This window comes from Eretmochelys imbricata, chromosome 6 (genome assembly GCF_965152235.1).
Source record: "Eretmochelys imbricata isolate rEreImb1 chromosome 6, rEreImb1.hap1, whole genome shotgun sequence".
Lineage (NCBI taxonomy): Eukaryota > Metazoa > Chordata > Testudines > Cheloniidae > Eretmochelys > Eretmochelys imbricata.
Genome location: NC_135577.1, coordinates 58,784,089 through 58,809,016, shown reverse-complemented (window position 1 = coordinate 58,809,016; position 24,928 = coordinate 58,784,089). Strand labels below are relative to the sequence as shown.

Sequence of the window (24,928 nt, the reverse complement as noted above, 5' to 3'; positions counted from 1 at the left end):
AGGGTAGCCTAGCATCCCTCCTTACCTGTAAGGGGTTAAGAAGCTCAAATAACCTAGTTGGCACCTGACCAAAAGGACCAATGGGGAAAGAAGATACTTTCAAATCTTGGGGGTGGGGAGGGAAGGCTTTGTTCTTAGGTGTTCTCTTGGGAAGCAGAGAAGCATCAGGTCAGAAAACTCCTTCTCCTATAAACCATCCTAAAATTCTCTCATATTACAAAAATTGTAAGTAAAAGCCAGGCAAGGCGTGTTAGATTATCTTTTGTTTAGCTTGTGAATTTTTCCTTTGCTGGAGGGAGGTTTATTCCTGTTTTTTGTAACTTTGAAACTAAGCCTAGAGGAAGTTCTGCTGTGTTTTTGAATCTTTTGTTACCCTGTAAAGTTATTTTCCTTCCTGATTTTAGAGGTGATTTTTACCTTTTTTTTTTAAATAAAATCCTTCTTTTAAGAACCTGATTGATTTCTCTATTGTCCTAAGACCCAGGGGTTTGGGTCTGTGATCACTTTGTAACCAATTGGATATTTTGCGGGAATAGGAACTCCAAGTGGTCCTTTCCCTGATTCTTTGTTAAATCACTTGGTGGTGGCAGCGTACCTTCCAAGGGCAAAGAATTTGTGCCTTGCGGAAGTTTTTACCTAAGCTGGTAGAAATAAACTTAGGGGGTCTTTCATGCGGGTCCCCACATCTGTACTCTAGAGTTCAGAGTGGGGAGAGAAATTAATTGCGGATAACTGATGCGATTCACTCAAAACAATTAATCACGATTTAAAAAATTAATCGCAATTAATCACAGGTGTAATTGCATTGTTAAACAACAGAATACCAATTGAAATTTATTAAATATTTTGGATGTTTTTCTACATTTTCAAATATATTGATTTCAATTACAACACAGAATACAAAGTATGCAGTACTCACTTTATATTATTTTCATTACAAATATTTGCACTGTGAAAATGATAAACAATAGAAAAAGTATTTTTCAATTCACCTCCTACAAGTACTGTAGTGCAATCTCTTTATCGTGAAAGCAAAACTTACAAATGTAGATTTTTTTTGTTGCATAACTGCACTCAAAACCAAAACAATGTAAAACTTTAGAGTCTACAAGTCCACTCAGTCCTACTTTTTGTTCAGCCAATTGCTAAGACAAACAAGTTTGTTTACATTTACAGGAAGATAATGCTGCCCTCTTCTTATTTACAATGTCACCTGAAAGTGAGAACAGACATTCGCATGGCACTTTTGTAGCCAGCATTGCAAGGTATATACATGCCAGATCTGCTGAACATTCGTATGCCCCTTCATGCTTTGGCCACCATTCCAGAGGACATGCTTCCATGTTGATGACGCTCGTTAAAAAAAAAAAGCATTAATTAAAATTGTGACTGAACTCCTTGGAGGAGAATTGTATGTCTCCTACTCTGTGTTTTACCCAGATTCTGCCATATATTTCATGTTATAGCAGTCTTTGATGATGACCTAGCATGTTGTTTGTTTTAAGAACACTTTCACTGCAGATTTGACAAAATGCAAAGAAGGTACCAATGTGAGATTTCTAAAGATAGCTAGAGCACTTGACCCAAGATTTAAGAATCTGAAGTGTCTTGCAAAATCTGATCAGGACAGGGTGTGGAGCATGCTTTCAGAAGTCTTAAAAGAGCAACACTCCGATGCAGAAACTACAGAACCCGAACCACCAAAAAATAAAATCTACCTTCTGCTGGTCGCATCTGACTCAGATGATGAAAATGAACATGCGTTGCTCTGCATTGCTTTGGATCGTTATCAAGCATGGACGCATGTCCTCTGGAATGGTGGTTGAAACGTTAAGGGACATATGAATCTTTAGCATGTAAATATCTTTCAGCGACGGCTACAGCAGTACCATGCGAACACCTGTTCTCCCTTTCAGGTGACATTGTAAACAAGGAGCAGGCAGCATTATCTTCTGCAAATGTAAACAAACTTGTTTGTCTGTGTGCTTGGCTGACTAAAAAGTAGGACTTGAGCGGACTTGTAGGCTCTAAAGTTTCACAGTGTTTTATTTTTGAATGCAGTTTTTTTTTTGTACATAATTCTACATTTGTAATTTAAACTTTCATGATAAAGAGATTGCACTACAGTACTTGTATTAAGTGAATTGAAAAATACTATTTCTTTTGTTTTTTACAGTGCAAATATTTATAATAAAAATAAAGATAAAGTGAGCACTGTACACTTTGTATTCTTGTTGTAATTGAAATCAATATATTTGAAAATGTGGAAAACATCCAAAGTATTTATATAAATGGTATTCTATTATTGCTTAACAGTGCGATTAATTTTTTTAATCGCTTGACAGCCCTAATTAAAACCAAGCACAGCTGTTAGCGTTAGCAAATTCAGATGCTGCTATCACCAAAGACCGGTGAGCTAAAAAGAAGGGACTGATCAGCACAGGCTCCCAGCAGACTGCAAAGTGAACCAGCTGGAGTCCCCCTAATCTTTCTGCAGAGAAACATTGCAAGGGAGTAAGCTGAGTTTTTGAAAAATCTGGCCAAAAAAGAGTCTACTCGGGACAAAACATTTTTTTTTTTCCTGGAATTCAGATCCCCCTAATGTAAGTTGAATGCTGTTTGGGACCAGAAGCAGTATCCCAGCTGAACTGGGAAAGAACAAAGTTATATCAAGTGCAGCAGCAGCAGCAATCTTATGTGAGCATGCCAAAGCCGAGATATCTTGAATGGAAACAGGAAGCATGAATTACAACCACATTTGCTGCTAGAGGGCTGCTTTAAACAAACGCACATCATAGAAAAATCCAGCACTGAAGGAGTTAAACAATAACCCTAAGGAATACCACTCCACTTATTTCTGATCTGTTTTGCTACATTGCAGGCTGGGGAGAGGAAGGAAGAAACCCCTGTGCAGAAATACCAATCCCCAACTCACAAGTGGTATTCGTTAGTAGAACGGGATGAAAATAAGCATGACAGCAGTGTGCACCCAAAGTGTGGTGATGTGCAAGTACCGAGCAGCATGTGCATGCTGCTTTTGCTTTGGGGCCAGGGACTTTTCTCACATATTTTTCAAGATCTACTCTCTGTTCTGTAGCTATCCACTCCTTTCAATGCAAACACAAAACAAATGCTTTAGGCATTTTGAAATTATTTTTACCCAGAAGGCACTTGGAGTCTGTGCACATCCTGATGGGAATGAAGTCACAGACAACTATCTAACCAGAGTGCTCTCTCCATCAGAGATCACACTGACTGTGAACGTGTCATGTTAGATTTCTAGAGAAATAAAAGATTTTAAATGTATACAATCTAGATAATTTTTCATTAGCACGAGCTACGGATTGGAGCTCACCTGCCAACTGTGCTCACCTTGACATTTGCAATTCTGTGCATTTTGTGCTGTGAATTTACTTATGTTATTAAATCTTACTAAGAAACCAGAGCTGTGATTGAAACACCGAGCATAAAGCTCAAATAACTCTCTGCTAAAAAGCAACTCAGACTAGAGGGGTGGCAGATGCTACTAGAAAAAGGCTATAAGTTATATCACATATACATAGACATCCACACTCACATTCCTTCCATTCTCACAACATAATGGACTTTATTCTACCCAGAGCTCAAATGAGGTTTGAGCAAGTTTTACTGAGAATTTCCATTTAAATACATTGCAAATTTCTGTGCTTCACCAGTGAAATTGCTTAAAATGGCATGAAATTGAACCCCCACAAAATGAGGGCAACCTGACAGGTCTGATAATGCAAGTATTGATACAAAGATTAGACAAGATTAAATTCTGCTATTTAGAGAGTAACAGTTCATAATTAGGGGTGCAAGGTTCTTTGTTGAAAATTTTAAGTGGTTTCCCACTGAATGCATTACAAAGATCATCACATTCCATTTCCGTTTCATAGCTCAGAATAAAGATTTTATCACATATTGGGGAACCCTCTTTAACAAACACTTCACCTGATAAAAAAGTAAACGTATTAACATCGACTAATTCCCTGCTTATCTCCAAGTGCCACACAATAGCAAAACTGAGATGCTGAAAACGACAAACCTATTCAGTCAAAGCCATTGGCCTCTCCACAAACTCAACCATTTATTATTAAGAAATAGCATTAGGACGCTGGACACAAATGGAGTTTTCCAAATGGCTACTGGTTATGTTGTACTTGCACCACTGACATGATGCACAATAAATAATTAAGCGAGATTATTCCTTATTGCTATTTTATTTGCTTTGCAATTTCCATTCATGGCAGCAACAGGACACTCCAAACAGAACATTTCTAGGATATCGGTGTTCTACCCAGGTGATTAAAATCACTTTGTCTTTGGCCTTTTATTATATAATACCACCTGAGGCAGTGTGCTATAATTGCCCGGCAATACATGACTTTAAGTGTATCTTATTGCTGTACAATAGAATGGAACACTGTTAAACCAATACCTGTTCAAGTAATTAACCTATTATAAAGAAAAAATAAATCAGTGCACCAAGGTTATGCATTTAAAAGAACTCCACTGTGTTTCTTTCATTTAAATTGCAAAGCGGATGTCAATGTTGTTTCAGATCTACAAAGACAATTATTTCATGCACCGTCAGGTTACTTGCAAATCATCACACATACACCAGGGTCTACGACGATACAGATTTCAAAGTGCATTGATATTCCACAATCTTTGCTCTGTAGTAACTGGATGGATTGGATTCCCTAGTTTAGCTTTCACTTAAACTTTTTTTCCCTTTCTCTAGATGAAATGGATGAATACACAATACAGACACTTTATGTGATCCTGCAAGGTTACCTGAGGTTTGACCTCTAGAAATGTGGGTTGTCTCCAGACTGTCTTGTTTGTTTTCATATGGATTGAATTTTATAGCCCTCATGAACAGGGCTATTCTGCAGGACTGGCAACATGTACGGTCTCACAACTACGCTCTTTTCAGATTTCCCTCTCCATGATTCTTCTAGCCTCTGTCAGGTGACTGAAGATGCCAGGGCTCCAAGGTTCAGCTCACCCTTGGGTCTGTCTTATGAACCAGTAGGCTAGCACAAACTGTAGTGTTTAAGGCTGGGAACTGAAAGAGGCCTGTGGTACCTGCAGACTTTCAGTGGGAGTTGGGTGTCTATTCCTTTGGGTTCCTTTGAGTAGGCCTACAATGATATAACTTGCATCATGCTCCTGATATGACCTTTAAAGTTCCGGGTTTAGAAAATTAATTTTTGTCCACAACAGCAAATACACCTGTGACCCCATACTTGGATTGTGCCAGCTCCTGGAGTCCCAGACTAAGCCTCTTGGGGGTCCTACCCTCAGGACAACAACTGGAATGACTACAAGAGCCCACTGACACCATTTCACAGTGGACTTGGAGTCAGGGTGGGGACAGAATGGACTGGAAAAGCTTGCTGAGGCAGTTGGGAGGTTTCACATGGGGTGATATGGATAAGCAGTTTACAGGGCCAATGGTGAGCCAAGGCTGCTCAGCCCCACAGGGGAGGTCTACACTGCCTCTGGAAGGTGTGATTCCCAGCACGGGTAGACAGACTTGCACTAGCTCAGCTCGACCTCGTGAGCAAACAATGGCAGTGCGGCTGTGGTGGCCATTGGCAACAGCGTGGGCTAGCCCCCTGAGTCCAAGCATGGGCGGCTAGTGCAAACTGCTGCCTGTGTTGCAACCTCCGCACGGGTCGTTTTAGAGAGAGAGTTCGAGCTGAGGTAGTGCTGTGAGTCTGTCTGCCCATGCTGGGAATCATCCCCCTCCACGGCCGTACAGACATGCCCTCTGTGGGAGGGGACAGCCGGACAGAGACAAAAGACACTAGTTTTTGTTTCAGTTTTGAGTTTGGGAGCTGTGAGAGAAAGAAGCAGAACAGCTCAGAGAGTCTCTGATTAACTCCCACTTCCCACAAAGGGAGTCTGAACTGCTGTGGGAAGGTTGCATGGATCAGGATGATCCAACCCTGTGGAGATCCACGTCCAGAGTGGCAAAGGTCTGACCCGGTGCTGGTTACTGAAAGCCAGCTGAAACCTTCACAGGACTTCAAATTAGAGAGCCAGCAAGCTTGGTAGGAGGACTGTGCCCTACCCATGGGCAAAGACAGGGTAAAGGGACCCTTTCTGTTTACACTAACCAATGTTCACAGTGTTGCAGCACTCATCTCAGGCCTCAATCTCAGCATGCCAACTACGTCGGAAGATGCCAGAAAGGGAGCTGGGAGTTGGAAAGAGTTGTGAAATGGGGAATTTGTTGATATGCTAATACGTATTAGTTAACCCGAATCATTTCCTTTCCTATTTTCCTGCTTCCAGTAAAGTTCCTCTTTGTTATACGGTTATTTTGGGGTGCGTCATTTCTTTGCTGTGGTGTGTTTTGATGTACTTTATTGTTTCTTGAGTACTTCAGGGGCTTTTCATATTCCTCGTCCTTTAGTAGCATTGTTCATTTCCCCAAGGGACAGTATGCCTTGGATCTCGGGCACAGTGACGAATCACCTGGGGTGGAGGCATCAAGCGTCAGAAAAAGAGCCGAAAACCCAACCCATGCGAGAAGAGGGGAGAAGTCACTCCAAGTGGCACATACCAGGAGGAGGTATGAGCCATATCTTGAGGAGGGGCTACACACCAGTAGTATGCTAGATGTTAAAGACCTATTGTATGACCTTGCCCAATGCGGAATTTTTTCCTGCATTAAAATATTTAGTGTTTTGTACAGTCTAATGTTAAAGATTCTACGTGATGGGACTTCCATCTCTTACTATGGAAAATTATTCTGTATCTCACTGTCAGGAAGAGGACTCTGATATTCAGCTTAAATCCTTTTCTTAAATATAACACCCACCCTTGCCCTCCACATACTCAGACTATGTCTACATGGCCCCCACTTTGGACTACGGGGGTGTGAACTGTGGCGTGCACTAATGTGCTGCACTGTAACTCCATGTGGATACTGCAGGTGCAAATGAAAAGGTACCTAGTTCACATTAAAGTTTGTTAACCTGAACTAGGTACCTTTTAATTTGCACCTACAGCATCCACATGGGGAATTATAGCACAGCACACTAGTATGTGCTACAGGTCACACCCCCATAGTCCCAACTGCAGGGCCTTGTAAACAAAACCTTAATTATACCCCCTTGGACCACCGTAACTAATTCCTCCCTTCTGCGGTGTTTGCTATCCCCAAATACAGTTACAATGTGTCTCTTTAGTCGCCTTATAGTCATGGTAGACAGATTTAGTTTTTCAAAGTCTGTGCTCATAAGTCAATCCTGCCAGTTCCTTACTAATTTCTGCTGCTTCTCTCAGCATGGGGTTTCAGTATTAACCTATGAACAAAGACACAGACGTCCAAGAAAAAAAATTACATTCTATTTTCTCTCATAACGTGGGTGAAGTGAGTTCTCTAACGTAACAGAATGCTAGAAAATGATGTGCCATGCCTATTTACAGCCCACACTACTGGACCACTACTGCGGGCTCCTGATATGTAACAAATATACCATATGCTCGAGAGCTGAAAGGGAATGCACTGATCACCAGGCTCGAAAGCGGCCACTGAAGAAGCTGAAAGCCACAAGGAGTTTTTGGCAGAGTATTATGATCTCTGGCATTTTTCTATCCCCCAGGCAATAGTTTGCACCTACTGTCTTAAAAAAATAGTTTGCTGTTTGCATATGGAGAGTGTATGTATTACACCCCCACCCACCACCACTTGCTGCTATCATCTTTAACAATAAGCTTCCCACCTCAAATACCGCAAGAATAAGGCTACTCTAACGGGAAAAGCTTGAAGCCTACATCATGCACATAAAACCAGCTGCTGAAGGTCATGACCCACCCCTCCCTGAACTGCCAGAGAAGCACGCACTCCTTTCCACTGCTGCATGTGCCTTTCATTCAAAGAGGCCTCACTGAAAGAATGACATTCAGAGAATGACTTTGGCTGCTGGTTGCCGCAGAACAGATCTTACCTTTGGAAATCCAAACAAAAGATGCTTTTCCCTCGAGCACTGAATACAATTCCATATCCTAACAGGTGTCTCCAGTGCAGGTGGGTAACAAGGATGTGTGCATAGCTCACAACAAACTGGGGAGGGGAGAACTGATACTGTACCACCTGATGGTCCCTTAACATACACCTCTCTCCTCCCAGAAACATACAGGATGAACATCAGATTCTGACTCGCAGAGTGTAGAAAGTTCACCTCGAGCACGTTTCCAGTCTAATGAGACTCCTCTCTAGTTGCATCTCCTATTAGCAGATGGACAAATCCCAAAATTTAACAGTCAGAAACACTTTCCCTTTAACAACCTCCAGCCTCCCTAACCAGATTGTCAATAAACAGAGCATATTGCACAGATGGACTAATAACGCAATCCTAATTCAATTGCCTAGAACCATTTTCTGTGCACACTCTATTAAAAGCAGCCACTCAGTTAGTAATGTCTTAGAAAGCAGGACAGGATCTCCTTCTGAAGAAGAGAAAGGAAATGTACTGACTTTGATTAGCTGACATCTGTGAGACAGCTCTCCTTGATAGCACGCTTAATAGTCACCAGCAATTCTGTGTCCATGGACAGCGGCTTCCAGCCACCCTAACAATGTGATCAGCTTGCTCTTGCCTTTGACTTAACTTTCAGCCTTGTGACTCCTAATCGATTCACCCACCTGATCTGGAAGCGTCCAACAGCCTTTTCCATTAAGCTGAACAGATATTTGCGTTGAATGGGAATAAGTCAATGCCACGCACAAAAGGCCTGTTAATGTTCTTTCCACTTTCCTATTTCCCAGGGCCAGTGTGTAGAGAGGAATATACTCCCCAAAGAGAGGAGAAGCAATTTCTGTTTGGTCAGTAGACTACCTGCCTTGACATAAATGCTTCTTTTCTTTCTTTACCTTATGCCAAATTTCTTGGTTGATTTTCATTCACTACATGTTGTCTTCACTCACTAACTGGGGAGTGTTATGAGCAAAGCTTGGTATGGGGGAAAGTGGGAGAAGGAACCAGACTCCCCTGGTGTTATGTTTAAAGTTTGCTCTTCCTATTATTTAAAGCCAGACCGCCAGAAGCCACGGGCTGATGCACAGCAAGGGATTATCTTGCACAGGTGGCACCTGTGAAGTTCATGAGTTTCAAATCAGCTGCAAAGAGGGTCCCATCAACAGAGGTGGTGCTTGGGGCCAGAAAAGTCCAAAGAGCTGGCTTACTCCTCCATCTGCACTCCAGATCAAAGGCACACAGAGAGTAGTTCACGTTCCATATGCTATTAGTCTCTCTTTGCCCTGGTTTGGGGGCAGTGGAAACTATGTTTGAGGTTAGGCAGTGTGACTAAAGCACACGCACACAGGTCTACAAACTAAGTTTTGGAAGTTTTTTTTCTTTGCATTTACTGTCCAGGCTTCCAGATCTGCTGTGCTGTATGAGTGACCTGGAGCACAACGCTTTCTCCTCTGATGGCTGTATAGATACAGTACCATGACAAGCCTCACCTCTCCCTTAATCTTCTTTCACTAACTGTCACACTGGAGATCCATCCTGCCACCTCTGGGTATCCTTCCCTCTTTCTCCTAATCCTGTGAGGTATCAATATGCTTGAGAGAGCCTCAAACTACTAAGAACTCCTTTGAAGATAATGGGACTGGATGGCCCATCATGGCCAGTTGTGATTGATTCATGCGCTACTCACTGCAGAAAGCTCTCTCTGGGCTCTGAGCCTGACAGCAATAGCTTTCTCTTTGCTGTTTTGCCTTCTTAATTTTTTTTTAAATATTCAATATACAGTATTCTTTATTTTGGCATTACCTTGGGGGAAAAACTTGCTGTACATTATCTTGCACACTGTCTGGGTAATGGCTTAGCCTTGCACATCACTTTTCTTTTCCTCTGGCATCTTGACAAGCTCTTGGGCAGAACTATTTGAGAGCTTGAAGCAATGTTTCCACTTTTGAAAGCTCTCTCACAGTATGACCAGGAGCCAACACTGGAGAAAAAGGCCAGTGAGTCAGCAACTAAGCAAGGAGAGCTCTCTGCATTAGTCAGTACAGCCACAATACATTAACTTCTTTGGCAATATGTTGAGAAACAGAGGCTGTGCGCTTACTACCAGTTCTTTCGAGAGGGCAGCTGCAACACCTCTAGAAAGCACCATTTATTCAAACAATACATTGGAAAGAATAACAAAGAATTATTCTTTCCAATTAGCTGAATTTAGGGCTTGTAACAGTGAGGCACTGAATAGATTGGCTAGAGTCAGGCATAATGGGGAAAGATACACTGCAAGCTTCCCTTTCAGGTCTTGCCAGTCATGTCCCACACCATACCCCATTATACCAGCCTCAGGCTCTCCACACTTTTCTTCTAGTGCACCTCAATACTGCCCTTCAACATGCCCTGAGCCTCTCTTTTAGCAAAGGAAACTGGTAATTGTACCCAATTGTTGGGAAATAAAGTGATGATACAAAGCATTCAGTAAGTTCTAGGCTGACACCCCCAAACTCATTTTACTTGTGACCCACTCAGAATTTGAACCCCATCTAGTGCAGTAACTCACCGCAACACTTAATCTGCTCAGAAACTGGTAAAAAATGTGCCAACACAGAGATATGCTTGATAGGCAGAAATCTAGCTGGATGATCTTGCATACAGATAATTTGAGCTCGAGAAAAAAAATTGAAAAGAAGAAAAATGTCTATCAAAGTCCAAGAATGGTAATTATCAAGGATTTAATGGAAACTCACTTCTTGACAAACTGCATGTTAAGAAATTAGACAGAATACTGAATATTTTAACACCAGATCTCCGTTGGCGGCAGGGAGGAAGAGGGGAGAGAGAGAGAGAGAGAGAGAAAACAAAACTGTTTTCTTCAAAAAAAAAAATCTCATTTGAAAAGTTAGCTCCTGTTGAGCTGAGCTACTGGGAAATAATATAATATATCTGTCCATCTCCAGAATATCTGGTGACACTTCCAGCAGGGACCTGCAGCAGATCCAACATCTTATAATATCCTAATTAAATGGCTGTTATTCATATAAGGGAGGCACAGTGGTCGAAGTGACACACCAGATAACATGACAAGCCAGGCTGGCCTGTTGACAGCAACTGCTCCAATAAGTCAAGTCTAAGTGAAAAGTGGAAACATGAACACAAGTAAAGTGATTACAGAGGGCTAACTTCTCCCTTTCATCTAATGTGTGTTGACAATGCGGGCTAGTATGATTTAACTGGCTGCCAAAGAACATCCAGAGATTAGTCTATATAGTCCCTCCAGTAGCGTATTTCTGTGCATGTACATAGGCATTACACAAAGGGCAGCAGGCACTGCTCTGAAATACCTGGATGGACTCTTAGAAAGTTATTGCAGAATCTTGATTAGCCCAAACAGACCTGGATCACCTCTTAATTGTGTCAAAGAGAGCTAGCAACTGTATGAAAATCATTTAATTCAAGTAACCAATTGGCACTATTGTGATACTGCTGAATGCAGTCACCAAGAGCCAGAATTGCTGGGCTTTTCAGCTTGTGGGGAGAAAGGATACTTCATAAATTTTAAATCTAGCCAGCTAGCAGAAGAAAACCTAATTTGCTGGCTGTCCAGTTGGTCATCTAAAAATTTCAATATTTGGAGCTAGGCCGTCTTAGCCTGAAAACCTGAATTGGGTATTTCCCTCAGCTTGTTTAGTTTTGTCTCTGCTGTGCTGGAGATTTGGAAAGGTGTTTGAGCAACAGCATAAGGAAGAAAGAAAGAATCTGGAGTGATGGCAGAAACCAAAACCCCCTCTCCATCCCCACCCACAAAAACTGCCAGCTATGTAAGATCACCAGCCAAGTGCAGGTTCAGGGAGGGTAGCAGCATATTACTCTACAGCAGTGATACTCAGATCTCAGTGGTTTCAGGAGCCAAATTAGCAATCAACATTACCCAAGAGCCACAATAGTGTGAATTCATTGTTTCATTTACTAAAGTACTATATATTCTTATTTAAACAGTATGACAGGGAAATATTTAGGTTTTTTATATATATATAAAATTTTCACAGCAAAATGACTGACCAAGTATTATTATTTTATCAACTACAACTGGTTAATAACATAGTAACAGCATCCTGATTGGTTAATAATTAAATCACACTGTGTTTTGATACCATGTGCTGCACAGAGCTGCAGCAGCCACTTGCAGCTCGTGAGCCTCAGTCTGAGTATCACTGATCTACAGTGACAAAGGGATACAAAAGTTATTTTCTGAGACTTGCTGCTCTAGAACAGCCCCATTCAGGCTTCATCCAGAATGCTTAGGCCAATTTAGATGTCCTTCCTCAATGTCTGCATGGCCACTCAGAGAACTTGACTAGATGGACATTCCCCTAACAGCCAGCAGTTGTTTCTCTTCCCTGTTCACTGTGCTGCTCTTTAACATGCCATGGAACTTGGGCTGCTCTAACACACCATCCCCAGTGTCATGGCTCAACTGTCCCAAGTTCCATGGTGTACAAGATTGAAGGGGATGAGACCAGCACACTGAGGTGTTCAGCACACTTTTCATTAAGGTAGAGAGTGAACTGGAGGGACTTACTGTGAAAACCTGAAGTGGCAGTTGGGAACCACTGATTTCTAATGTCTTCAAAAAAATATCAACTGGTCTGGACTGAAAGAAGAAGGGGAGAGGGAGGGACAAACACCAACAGCAACTGAGATAGATGCAGTACCATAATTAAGAGATGTAAATCTAATATCACAGTCACATTCATCTCCAGCTGGCTCCCAGAGTTAACAGAGGGTTTAATTGTCACTGTAGAAGCAACCATGTTAATCCTTATTTTCAAGGACAGTGATAAACCATTGATTCCCTAAACAGCAAACATCTAAGAACGTCCAGCTCTCTTTAAATAGAAAGCAGGCCTGTGAAGACTGAATAAGTGAAACAGAGAAGTCACATGTCAGTAAGAACACCAGGAAGAGCTGTTGCCCTTTGTCCACAACTTCTAGGGATGCCATTAGCTCAGAGAATGAATATCAGAAATGTACACACTGGAACCTGCCCATCTAACTTATATGAGTCCACCCAACCCTTATCCCAACGTCAAAGAGACTCTACCTTCTTATTCCTTTTAAACCCATTGTCATCAGTCCTGGTCATGTCTCTTTCTTCTCTTTGGATCCTCCGCTACTACACCGGTTTCCAGCAGACATGCCTAAGCTAGCAGTCTCTGCTGAATCCTAGGATAACACAGTGGTGCTTTAACATTTTGCCTCCTCTGAGCAGAGACGCGTATTAAATGATTAGAGACAGGATTATGATGGGACGGCACAGAAGAGAGATTTTGCACTTTTGCCCTAATGCTGGGGCACAACTATGGGACATCAGTAATCATTGGCACTCATCACCCTAGTATTGGAGAGTCTAAGAAATGCCAATAATAAAATAAATATAGCTGTCCTTTTAAAAGCATACCAAGAGTAGAAGGGGAGTACTCCTAGAACTGTGCCAAATGCAATCAGTGAAGGAGAACAAGCATTTAAAAGAAGGCAGCTCAGAAACCCTGGTCTCAACAATGTCCCACCAGGGGACAGGTTTCTGGTCTCTACAATGTCCCACCAGGGGACAGGTTAGATACAGTAGGAAACTGACACAGCAATACTATACAGGAGTAGAGGACATGAAGTGAAGAATACAACTCAAACTGTGGAGCGAAACATAGGCTGGCAGAGGGCAATTACCCAAATTGGAATCTAGCCAGAGCCCAGGGGTTAAACACTTCAGCTTTTGAGAGACGTGTCATACATTCTTTAATGGCCAGAAGGTGTCAGGACATCCGTTTCAAATCTGATTGGAAATACCATGTGGGGGTAGGGAAAGGCGGGTACACCCGAGGGCAGTGGGGCAGTCATGACAGCCTGTGAAGCCACAAGATCTCTTTCCCTCTCCGGTGCTGAGGGAGGTGGTGTGGGAAAGATGAGGCAAAGCCAAGATTATATTAAAATACGTTCAGGTGCTTGGCAACATCAGTGCACCATTAATGGCATTCCTGTCCTCTCCATGGCAACGCATCGATATTGTATTAAAACATGGAGTAGTGCAAGTTTCCAAACAATTACTGAAAAACACAAACAAGGCAGAAGGAGCCAAAAAAAGAAAAAGGGGGGGGGGGCGGAAAATGAGCGAGGCCAGGTTTCAAAGGGTGGTTTGGAGATTTCATTTCGTTACTGGTTCTTCTCCAACAAATCTTCTGTTCCTGACAGCAGGGTTGGGGCATGTGAGGGGGTAGAGGAGACACACACAGAAGTCTCGTTTTGGTTCAGAATTGGAGGCAACGCCTCACTCAAATCTTGTTAATTTGTGAAGCTGCCGGAGTGATTGATGCTCCAAGCAGCAGCAGCTTTCCTTGCAGCTCACAGAATTGCTATTAGAGAGCTAAAGAGCCTAGCGCTCCTTCCAGGAGCCCTCGCGCTGAATACAAACATCGGGACTTCTCCTTCACCAGCCACCAGCCTTCCTCCCCACCCCCCTTCGAGTTACTTTGAAGGAGCCTTGGAAACAAGAGACTTCGGAAAGAAAGGCTGGCTGTCTAAACGTTGCATGCAGTGCAAGCACGGGGACACACGGTGCGTGCCTGCCTGCCTTCCAGGGGAAGGCATGAGCTGGGGGCAGGACCGCCTTGCGGTCAGTGGAGATTTGCAGCAGAATGGAATGTAGATCTGTGTGTTTTTATCTGCAAAATTGAAGTTGATGTGCTGCCTGTGACTAGTGCGCTAGACTGAATCACACTGATGTATTCACCCGGCAGGGTGGGGGCTGGGAAGGATCGATTGCAGAGGACCCCTTCCCATCTGTCAAACCTCAGCAAGTACCTCCCAAACCGTATGAAAAGATGGGGTTATCCCCCAGGCAGACAGGCGGATGTCCTCCCTCCATCCAGAAACTCCTCTCTTCCCCAAAGCCATCTTCATCTCTCCACAGGTCATGCACGTGTCAGGGCCAATCTCCTGCCTCTTCAGTGGCAGTGAGAGAAAGAGAGAGGGCTCTGCTTTCATTTTGCAGTCAGAATTCCAAAGGGAGGCGGGCGGAAGAGGGTAGGGGAGAGGAACAACATTTTGACAGCGTGCAATAATGAAAAGATGACAGAAGCCTCAGACGGAGGAGCAAAGAGTCTCTCTGCTTCCCATGCACAATGATGATGAAAGGGAGCAGATGAAGGATCATGCAGCAACGGGGCTGCATGCAGAACAGAAAGTGCACAGCTCCATTCCACCAGGGACCACAAAGTTTGAGTGAACTGGCAGGGGGTTGTGCGTTTCTCCTGGGCTTTCCCTGAAGGCTTAGCCAGAGTGGAATGGGGCGGTTGGGCTTCCTCTGACTTTACTCTGCAATGTGCTGCTCTGGGTTTTCAATGACCTGTACAGTACTACAGCCCCTAATTTCAGTAGTGCTAGATGAGAAAGGTTTTAGAATAAACTTACAGGCTCTCACTTCCTCCCTCATAAACTGAGGATTTCACCTTGTAGTCTGGAGGAATAGTCTCTAAGGAATAGGTTTGAAGAAGCTCTGATTTTGCAGGGCACCATACAGAAAAAAGTTATACCTAGCCTCTCTGCCCACTAATTTACTATGCCTGGAGCAGACTGAGGAACTGTAGGAACTTACAAGGAGAGAGGAATCTCAAAGGGGACTGCGAATGGGGGACAGAGCCTTTCACCACTGGGTTGTGGGTTCAAATCTCAGGTCAGCGGTGACTCAATGCTGTTACCATATTGTTACTGCTTCGTGACCAATGTGAAATAAAGTTTGGGGGACTCAGTTGCTGACAGCAGTCTGTAGACTGCTGCAAGTGATCATTCAAGTCCCCCTTCCTCTTGTACGTAATTCAGCAGTGGGACCAAGGCTATAGAGAGGGGACCTTCCAGGCCACAGGAAACACACCCTGGTTGGGCGATGTGCATGTGGGAAGCCTGCCTTGCTGCTGGCCCTGCTGCGTGTAGTCTATCTTTGGGGCTGTCAGTTCAGCACATTTTGACATACGTTTGGTATTTTTTAAACGAAGAGCTGATGGCAAGTGAGTCAGATGGTGCTCATTTACCTCAGCGGGGTCACTCCATTTGGATCCCATTGCTGGATTATCTCCTCTCTTCTATCACTTCTACTCAGATGGCCAAATCTCTCTCTCTCTCCATGCTCCAGTCTATCCCCTGCCACCAGGTCTCATGCTATTAGCTTCCTCTCTGGCATCCTGCTGCCACCTGCAACTCATTTTCTCCAAAATTGATCTCTCCTCTGAATCCTCCCCCTTCCTTCTCTGTCTTCATGATCAACTCCATTATCCTTCCTCCCTCCCAAGCGTGTTATCTTTTGCTCTTGTCTCCTCTTCTCTCTCCACTCCATGTTACACTCTTGCCAAGTCTAATCTTCTTCCTTTTCGATCACAAAATCTGTCTCTTTTCTTGCTCTCTGCCCCTACCCCACTGCTAAAACCACTGCCCATCTTGACATTGTCGCACATGGAACAGTATTTGCCCTCTCCCGTCTCACCTCTTTGCCTCTCAACTCTGTCTCCTCCAGTGTACCAAAATCAGAGCTGCTAACATAATTTTTCTTTCCCCCTCTACTCTGACCATATCTCTTTTTTGCTTGTATCCTTACATTGGTTCCATATCCCCAACAACATTTAATTGAAGCTCCTTATCTTCCCCGCAAAGCCCTGTACATCTTACCCCACATTTATCTTTGCTCTAATTTCCCCTTTATCATGCTCCCGATACTCTTCTCAATCCTTCCTTTTTATTTCGTATTAGTGGAGGAAGGATGGCCGTGTGGTTAAGGCATTGGACTGATACTCTGATATGAGCTAAATTCCAGGCTCTGCCACAGACTCTCTGTGTGATTTTGGGCATGTCACATACTCTCTCTGTGCCTCAGTTCCCCATCAGTGAAATGTAGAGAACAGGACTTCCTTGCTCTCACCCTCGGCCCATCTTTTCTATTTAGATTGTCATTTCTTTGAAGCAGGGATTGTCTCTCTCTCTATATATTTACGTACAGCACCTAGCACAATAGAGTGATTTTGGGGCTTTCTAGATAGTAGTGTAACGTCTCCCTCTGTCATCCACTCCCACTCTCAGCTTTGCACCTTCTTTTATGCCACCCCGTATGCCTGGAGCAGCCTTTCTCCTCATCAACCAAACTTTCCCAAATCTTTCAAGTCCTTTGAAACCCCCTCTTCCATTCATCTCTCCTCTCCTCTTTTAATCACTTCAAATCCCATTATTTGGGGCCTGTTTTCCTGTGACTTGCCTGCCTTAGTGCCTGATTCTGCAGGTGTCAAGCACCTTCTGCAAGTGTGAACATCTACAGGTCCTTGAAGCCAGTAGGAGTTGAGGGCACTCGCCACCTTGCAGGATCAGACCCTTAAATTGTGAACTCATCAGGTTTGTAAAATCCATCCTGTTTGTAAGTGTCACAGACCACTGCCAATAAATAAATAATAAGGTCAAGGTAATAATCCATAGTATCTACATGGGACTTTACATTTTTCCACAGCACTCTACCAACACTGATAGACTGACTGTTGCCACATTTTGCCCAGCTGGGATCCACACGCTTCCCATCATTATGCAGCTCACTCCTGAATCCATTTTGTTTAAGTCTTCTATTCCTCAGGACCAGAGGATGTGCTCACTCGTTGTACTAAATGAGGTAGTTTCCCAGATGGAAGGTGCATTTTTCTACCTACTTTACTTAATGATTCTCTTTGTTAATTTTAAATAGCTTTTTAGAATGAATAATTCTAATGGTGAAGGGACAACAGCAATAGAAACCAGCGCGCTCTTTGGACAGGGAGGGGATGTCTACATTGCAATTAAAAACTCGCAGCTGGCCCGTGCCAGCTGACTCTGGCATGCTGGGCTTGGGCTGAGAGACTGTTTAACTGCAGTGTAGTCTGAGCTCTGACTCCCGCCTTGCAGTGTCCTACAGCCCAGGCTTCAGCCCAAGCCAGGAAGTCTACACAGCAATTAAACAGCCCTGCAGCCTGAGCTCTGCAAGCCTGAGTCAGCTGGCACAGGCCAGCTGTGGGTGTCTAACTGCAGTGTAGAACTTTCTTCTCATGCTCTGCTCCCTTATGTCTTCAGCATTGACTGGGAGGAATTTCCTGCTCCATGGGGGAAATATAGTTTGGTTTCTCAATTAACACAGCACTTGCCATGGAGATTGTGCAAAGCTTTCCCATTTTAGGAGTGGTAGTTTTGGAATGTGGAATGCTCTCTATTGTTCTGAGGACTGAGTGCATGTGCAAAAAACTCTTTCCCGTTGACTCAAACACGGCACCAGTGGTGAACGGTCTATTGCTCAAGAGCTGAATGTCAGAATACAGAGCCGCCTGAGGGAAATACCACCTTAGAGATAATTTCTTAAAGGTCACCAGCTGTGAATCTCTTCAATCTGCTGATGCGTATTGATAGAATGCAGATCTCCAGTGGGAGTCAGGCTACGGACGCAGGCATCTCCATCCGACTGGATTCCTCCCACATGCAGTGCTGCTTCCACAGGAAGGTCACACACTCACCAGGCCATGTCTTCCCTTAGAGCTGTGGGCCGTGAGTCCTCACTTAATTTTACAATTAACTTTTTGAACCATTTGCTGAACACAGAAGGCATTTTTAGTGCCTTGGGAAAAGTGGTGGAGTTGGACCATGAGGAGAACCCCTGCCTGGCTAATACGGTGCTGAGGAGTGGCTTCTCCTATAACACCACTGTCAGCAGCAAGGATTGTTCTGCGCTGACAGGAGCTTGTACTAATAAATCCTGTTGTTATTCAACCATCCCTCGTAAAGGCAACGGGAGGGGGAGAGATGTGTCAGCTCAGAGATGTGCTGACAACATCACAACTCAGTACGCAAAAGGCAAAAAGGTCTCAAAGGAGTCACTTGCTCAGCCCTGCATTTTTAGATGAAGCTGTGCTAATATGAACGCTAATAAATTGCTGCAGCCACACAGCTTTCTGCATGCAACCTCACATTTACACAGCTCTATGCTGTGTGCTGCTTTCAAGAGAGAAAAGCCACCAATTGCAGGACACTAATGCTGTGACACTAATTGTTTCACATACAGAAAAAGGAACCAGATAAACTCGATCCTCTTTGATATCAGGGATTAATAGACTTAATAGATTGTTAAAATGATTCACAACACACACACACACAGCTGATCTATATAACCATGTGCTTCCCTCACTGTAATACTTGTATTCCTTCCTCCATTCCCTCTGTTACATCCACTTGTTGGGTTTTGTCTCAGACTGTGAGCTCTTTGGAGCAGGAACTGTCTCTTGCTATGTGTTTGTGCAGCACTTACCTTAAGGGTTCCTGATTTTACCGGAACTTCTGGGTGCTATTTAATACAGGAAATAAAATAATAAAAATTGGACAAACCTGGAATAATGCGGCAACCAATCAGCATCTAGCCTCCATATAAACCACAGAGAAGCTTCTGTCAAGGATATCCCCACCCTCCCAAACACCCGCTATTTGAAGACTGAATAGCTATGGAATCCACTGTGGTCAGTGTGTTATAATTGCTTAGAAACTCAGAAAAAATGCTAAATCAAAGGGAAGTAATAAATATAGGAAAGTGATATATGGGGTGAAAGCCACGATGCACAACACTGGTCTGTTGTTCAGTGAAAACAGGTAACGTTGGTTAAACAACATTCAATTAGTGACGGACAATATGGTAAAATGAAATGTAGTCGACAAACTTTATTCCTTTAAATTTCAAGAAGTGTAGTTTTGAGGGGGCATAGCAACCCAGGCATTTCCTCTTCTGGCTTGCTGACAGTCATTGGGTAATTTTTAAAGTCCCACCTTTCTTTAGGCTACTGTGTGTTTCATTATTCAGAGTTGGAGTAACACAAGAAAGTATGACTGCTTTAATCTTACTTCAAACGGGATCACTTTTTAATAAAGGTGGAGGAGTACTAATGCAGAAAACAGGACTGATACAACATACCCTGTTTCAGGTGCACTGCTGGCAATATTCCAGAGGAGCAGTTGTCCATTATCGAGCACGGTTTATGATTTGGTCACTAAAATCACACCATACCTAGCTTACTTTGCTATAGATTGTTTTGGTGGCAATGCTAACCATGAGCTAAACTTCAATAGCTGGTTAATCTTATTAAGCTTAGGTACTAAAAAGCCCTCAAGACATCTAAAGTTGACTAATGTTTTTGTTTAACAATTTGCATCCCTCACTGTCTCTTTTAATGTGTTTGTGCCTGTTTAATCTTCTGTGAACTCTTCTCTCTGTCCTTCTGACATGCATAAAGTAAATTTGGGGAATATGGCTAACAGAAATGGGAATTCTTGGAAAACAGAACTGGACACATCTCCTGAAGGAAACATGGTTACAGCTTGTGACATTCTTTGGGAATGACATATTCCAACTGGAGTCCTTGTGGTGCGGACACCACACCTGGCTGCAGCAAAAGCCCCACTCTGCAGCTGCTCTGACACGCCTTTGTTATTACAAAACACGTCTCTCTGGGAAATAGCGGTTTTCATATATATCAGTTTTGCTACACGGTTGGTCTTTCAAAGTCAATTCCACTGTCTAAGCAAAACTGGGCACGTTTCTGGCTGCTGGTGGGTGAATTTTCACTTCATGGAATAGAGGGAAAGAAAATCATTGTGTTATTTTGATGAAGATGCCTTGCACATTTTGACAAACTGAAGTCCCTGCTGGGCGCTTACTGGCCATGAAGCTCTTTCATATCTCATTCATTATCAGAGAGAGACGGGAAAATACTTCCTCGTTTCTCTTGCGTATGAGTAAATTAGTGAAAACCACAGAGACTCAGTTTCATTTAAAGTGATGGAGTGAGACTGGTTGCAGCCTCTGCACAGTGGGGACTGGGCTGAGCTGACTCAGTGCAGCCTGCCCTGCAATTCAAGAAAGAGATTACTTGGAAATTTCTCTACTGAAACGCTAACTGCTTACATAAGATGAACCTCAAGTCAGGATGATGCTGTAAAGTCCAAATCCAAAGCTCAAGACTGAAGCTCCAGCTGAAAGCCCCACGTTCCTCAGCTCCATATCCACATCTTGACCACCCTCTCCAGTAACCCAGAGATCTTGCAAGTCCCAAGTATAAATATATGTGCCAAACTTGTGATCCCTGCATGATTTTTATCACCGCTGTTAATAGCAACAACCATAATTATAGTTTATCTTAACTGATATAAATCAAATAATACAAATAATTCTGGAGTTTCTTTCAACCTCATACAGAGGTGATGTTTTACCAAAAATAAACCCCAGCTCTGGCATATTACAAGGCAGAGGGAGCTAAGTGTAGGGAGAGAAAGCAAAGGACTCATTTTAATACTGACTGATTCACACACACACACCCCAACATCCATCTGAAGCCTTATCTCCACTAGCTTATTTTCTCTAAAATTTCCACTGTTACTAACTCCGATGCAGCTTTAGTGTAGACAAGGCGCTGGTGGCTGCTGGTATTCTTGCCTCCAAGTTGCCCAGACTTGCTCTGGGTGACATGGTGAAAATACCATTGATTAGTGGGGCCTTGTCTAAATTAAGAGTCCCAACAACTGCTACCACTGTGCAGCAGCAGTGGCATTAGCAATGGTGGGAGAGTGTAGGGGAAAAAGTTTAGTGTAGATACAATAGATTTGAGACTAATTTTGAATGTTTTGGAAACCATCTCTTGGAGAACAGGTAGGGAAGATTTTGTGAACAGTGGTTAGTTCAATAGCCTTTCATTTCTGGAAGCAGGGTAGCAAGGGACAAGGAGTATCATTGCATTGATTATAATCTTTATGTATTAACATCTCAATATCACCAGACAGCACGATGCAAATCAATATCATAATAATACTTAGCACTCAATAGTGCTCTAAGCTTTCTGCACGCATTAACTAATTAATTGGCTACAGTCTGTTCAAGAGAGTCCTAGAACTGGAAGAGCAGGGAGTTCTGTAGTCAAGGATTAAAGTACAGTGACAGAGTGGAAGGGTGAAAGCTTGCATACTGCCTGCCTGTTCTATGCTTGGCTCCGTCTCAAGCTTGGCTCCGGCTCAAGGGACTACTTAACTCCCTGACAAATCTACAAAATGCGTTGACATCTAAAGCAGCAAAAGAACCCGTCGGATGACTTAACATAACTCATAGTGCTGCTTGGCTCTACCTTCCAGCAAGCCTGAATTCATACTGAGCCTGGTAATATAGAGTGCATACTCCTTTTCAGTGGTTTCTCTCTCTGTGTAATGCACACATACAAGCCTAGTCTCTTGAGGAAAAAAACCCCATTATTCCATGAGTGTCACACTGCATGTAGACTCAAGAGTCATGACATTTTCACACAGTTCCTGCTCCGCCACATGAAAACTCGCTGGAATATTGGGACCTCCAGCATAAATGCCATTAATCCAGGTTCTTTCACGGCACTTGTCACAATGGATCCAAGAATTTACCTATCCTACTTCCTTATGTAACCCACACACCTCCTGGGTGTAGTGCTCTGTACCCTTTAGTGGCACCGAGACCACTAGAGATTAATGAGTTTGCTACAACCTTAGCTAAGGGCCATGTGGCTTTTAGCTCATGCAGTAGAAGCTCATGCACTAAGCTCCAGAGGCCCCAGGTTCCATCTCAATGACCAGGGTCTGTCAGTGTTACACTTACTTGTGTTATTGTGATGGTCTCATGTCCACAGGACATAAAGAGGGGCATTAGGAATGACATGACACCAAGCTATTTAGACATTCAATCCTCAGAAGAACATGAGACATGGATACACAAACAGAAGAGGACAATAAGATTCCAGACGCATGGCATGGCATGGCAGTCATCTGATCTTTTCTGAAAGCTCTGCCACTCATTATCTCAGAGGGATGGCCAAGCTCAGAGCTGGCAAGATAAGAAACAGAAAACCTGAAGAAACAAAACTGATGCTACTGTGTGCCACCAGGAAAAACTAAACCCATTACTCAAGGACAGTAGGGCTATAAATGTCTTCAAACTGCAGCAGACACTGAGTTCACACCAAAAATAAGACAAATCACAATCAGCTCTGTTCTCCGTGAGTATTGATAAGTCAAGAGCTCCCTGTTAGTTGAGAGGCAAGCATGCTGGGAAAGGAGGGGGAAGAGCAGCCACTTCCAGACAAGCTGCCTCATTCAGGCTGCCAACAAACTGCTGCCTGTTGCAGATGAGCCATCTCAAATACTGAGCCACAGAGCAGCACCGGCCAAAAAGCTGATTAATATATTGTTTCAAAAGCCACAAGCAGATGCAGAGGTAACATGCACAGGTGGTTATCTGTCAAGGCTCAAGCTTCTCTCTAACACTGCAGGATGGCAGCATTTGCTCAAAATCTCCCTTATTACACAACTGAGGCACAGAGAGAACACTCAACAGGCCATGGAATTTTAGAGCGCTTCCCACAACTGTACCCTCAGTCCAGGGCACCAAGCATGCTCCCACAGATGCTACATACCTCAGCACAAAATGCCTTATTTTGAGTTGCACAACCCCCAAACCACCTGTACTTCATGGTCCACTGGTTAGCTCACATGAGCTCTTCTCTGATCAATACACAGGAGATGTACATACTTAACTTGCGTTTCACATCTTGGGGGCGGGGGGAAGAAGTACTGATAACTGTGGTGTACTGAAAACTTTCACCATTAGCAAAAGGAAATTTTGGCCAGAAGTATTGCTGTCAAACAGCTACTGTGTTCATACTGAAAGGTGGCTACACTTCAGTGGTGGGGAAAATAGCTCCCTACATGCAGAGCAAAATTGTGGCTTTGCTCTTGTGAAACGGGCATAGGGTAGTATGGAGCTGCTTTAGTGGCTCTGGATAGATGCCAACTGGACCAGGGAACACGCTGTTTAGTGTTCTTTACACCTACGGCAGAAAGGTCAACATGCACTCCCCCCAGAGCTACTGCCAGACACAAATAGGAATACGGGAGTGGGGTTAACATCCTCTTAACTTGCCCCAGGCAGGTCATCTTGGTGTGACAGAATGACCCCAGCACTCCAGGGTACAGAAGGTCTGATTGATGCCTGGCTTCTGCACAAATGAGATGAGGTGGGGAGAAAAGGAGCAAAATTCTGGTCACTCCTAACTTGTACAGCTCTGCTGTATCCTACAAGATGCGAGAGTCTATAAATATAAGACACAACTTTATTAATATAAAGAAAAACAATTATTTTGAAACAGCTGAGCTTCCTACCCTTCTCCCCCCGATAACTGACAACTCAGAAAAGCAAGGAAATGAACATGGCAATGACAAGGTATGTGTAATCTTACACATCAGTTAAGTGATTTGACTTTACATATCCCTGCTTTCATGGGTTTGTATCAAGTATGTGGTGTGTGTAACAAGCCCTAACAGCTTCACAAACAAATTTTTGTGCATTAACCCTCCTAGGGTTTGTTTTTTTTTAATGCTCAAGTAGCGGACGTGGAAGAGGGCAGGCAGACCTTTAGGGAAGTAAAACTGTATCTGATGATGGAGAATATTCTACCCCTTTTTGTTGTAGTATAAAATCTGACCGGAAAGTGTAGCACCTGATGGAAATAGTTTTGTGCTCACCCATGAAATTGCAAACTGATTGGCCACCTACTTTTTCAAAGAAAAATAAGAATTAGTGCTCCATTTTAAGCCCACGTTAGAACAGAACCTTAATTATGGAATCACTACTAGGCGCCTCCATAATTAGAGCCATCATTTGATTTTCAGGGAGGTTCCTGCTTTTCACCTAGTTCTAGAGCAGCTAACTGGGGCACAAGGAGGTTCCTTCAGGTCACTTGCATGGGGTCACACAGTGACCGAACCACGATTACAATGAAAGATGTTTCTGACTCCTAGGCATTTACTCTCATCACTAG

The 24,928-nt window shown here is 43.3% G+C and overlaps 1 protein-coding gene across 2 annotated transcripts in view; it reads right to left on the bottom strand.

Moving 5' to 3' along the window:
- The window catches only part of LOC144265708 (transmembrane protein 263-B-like), a 312,864-nt gene that overhangs the window by 64,446 nt on the left and 223,490 nt on the right, over positions 1–24,928 (bottom strand). The window lies entirely within an intron of this gene.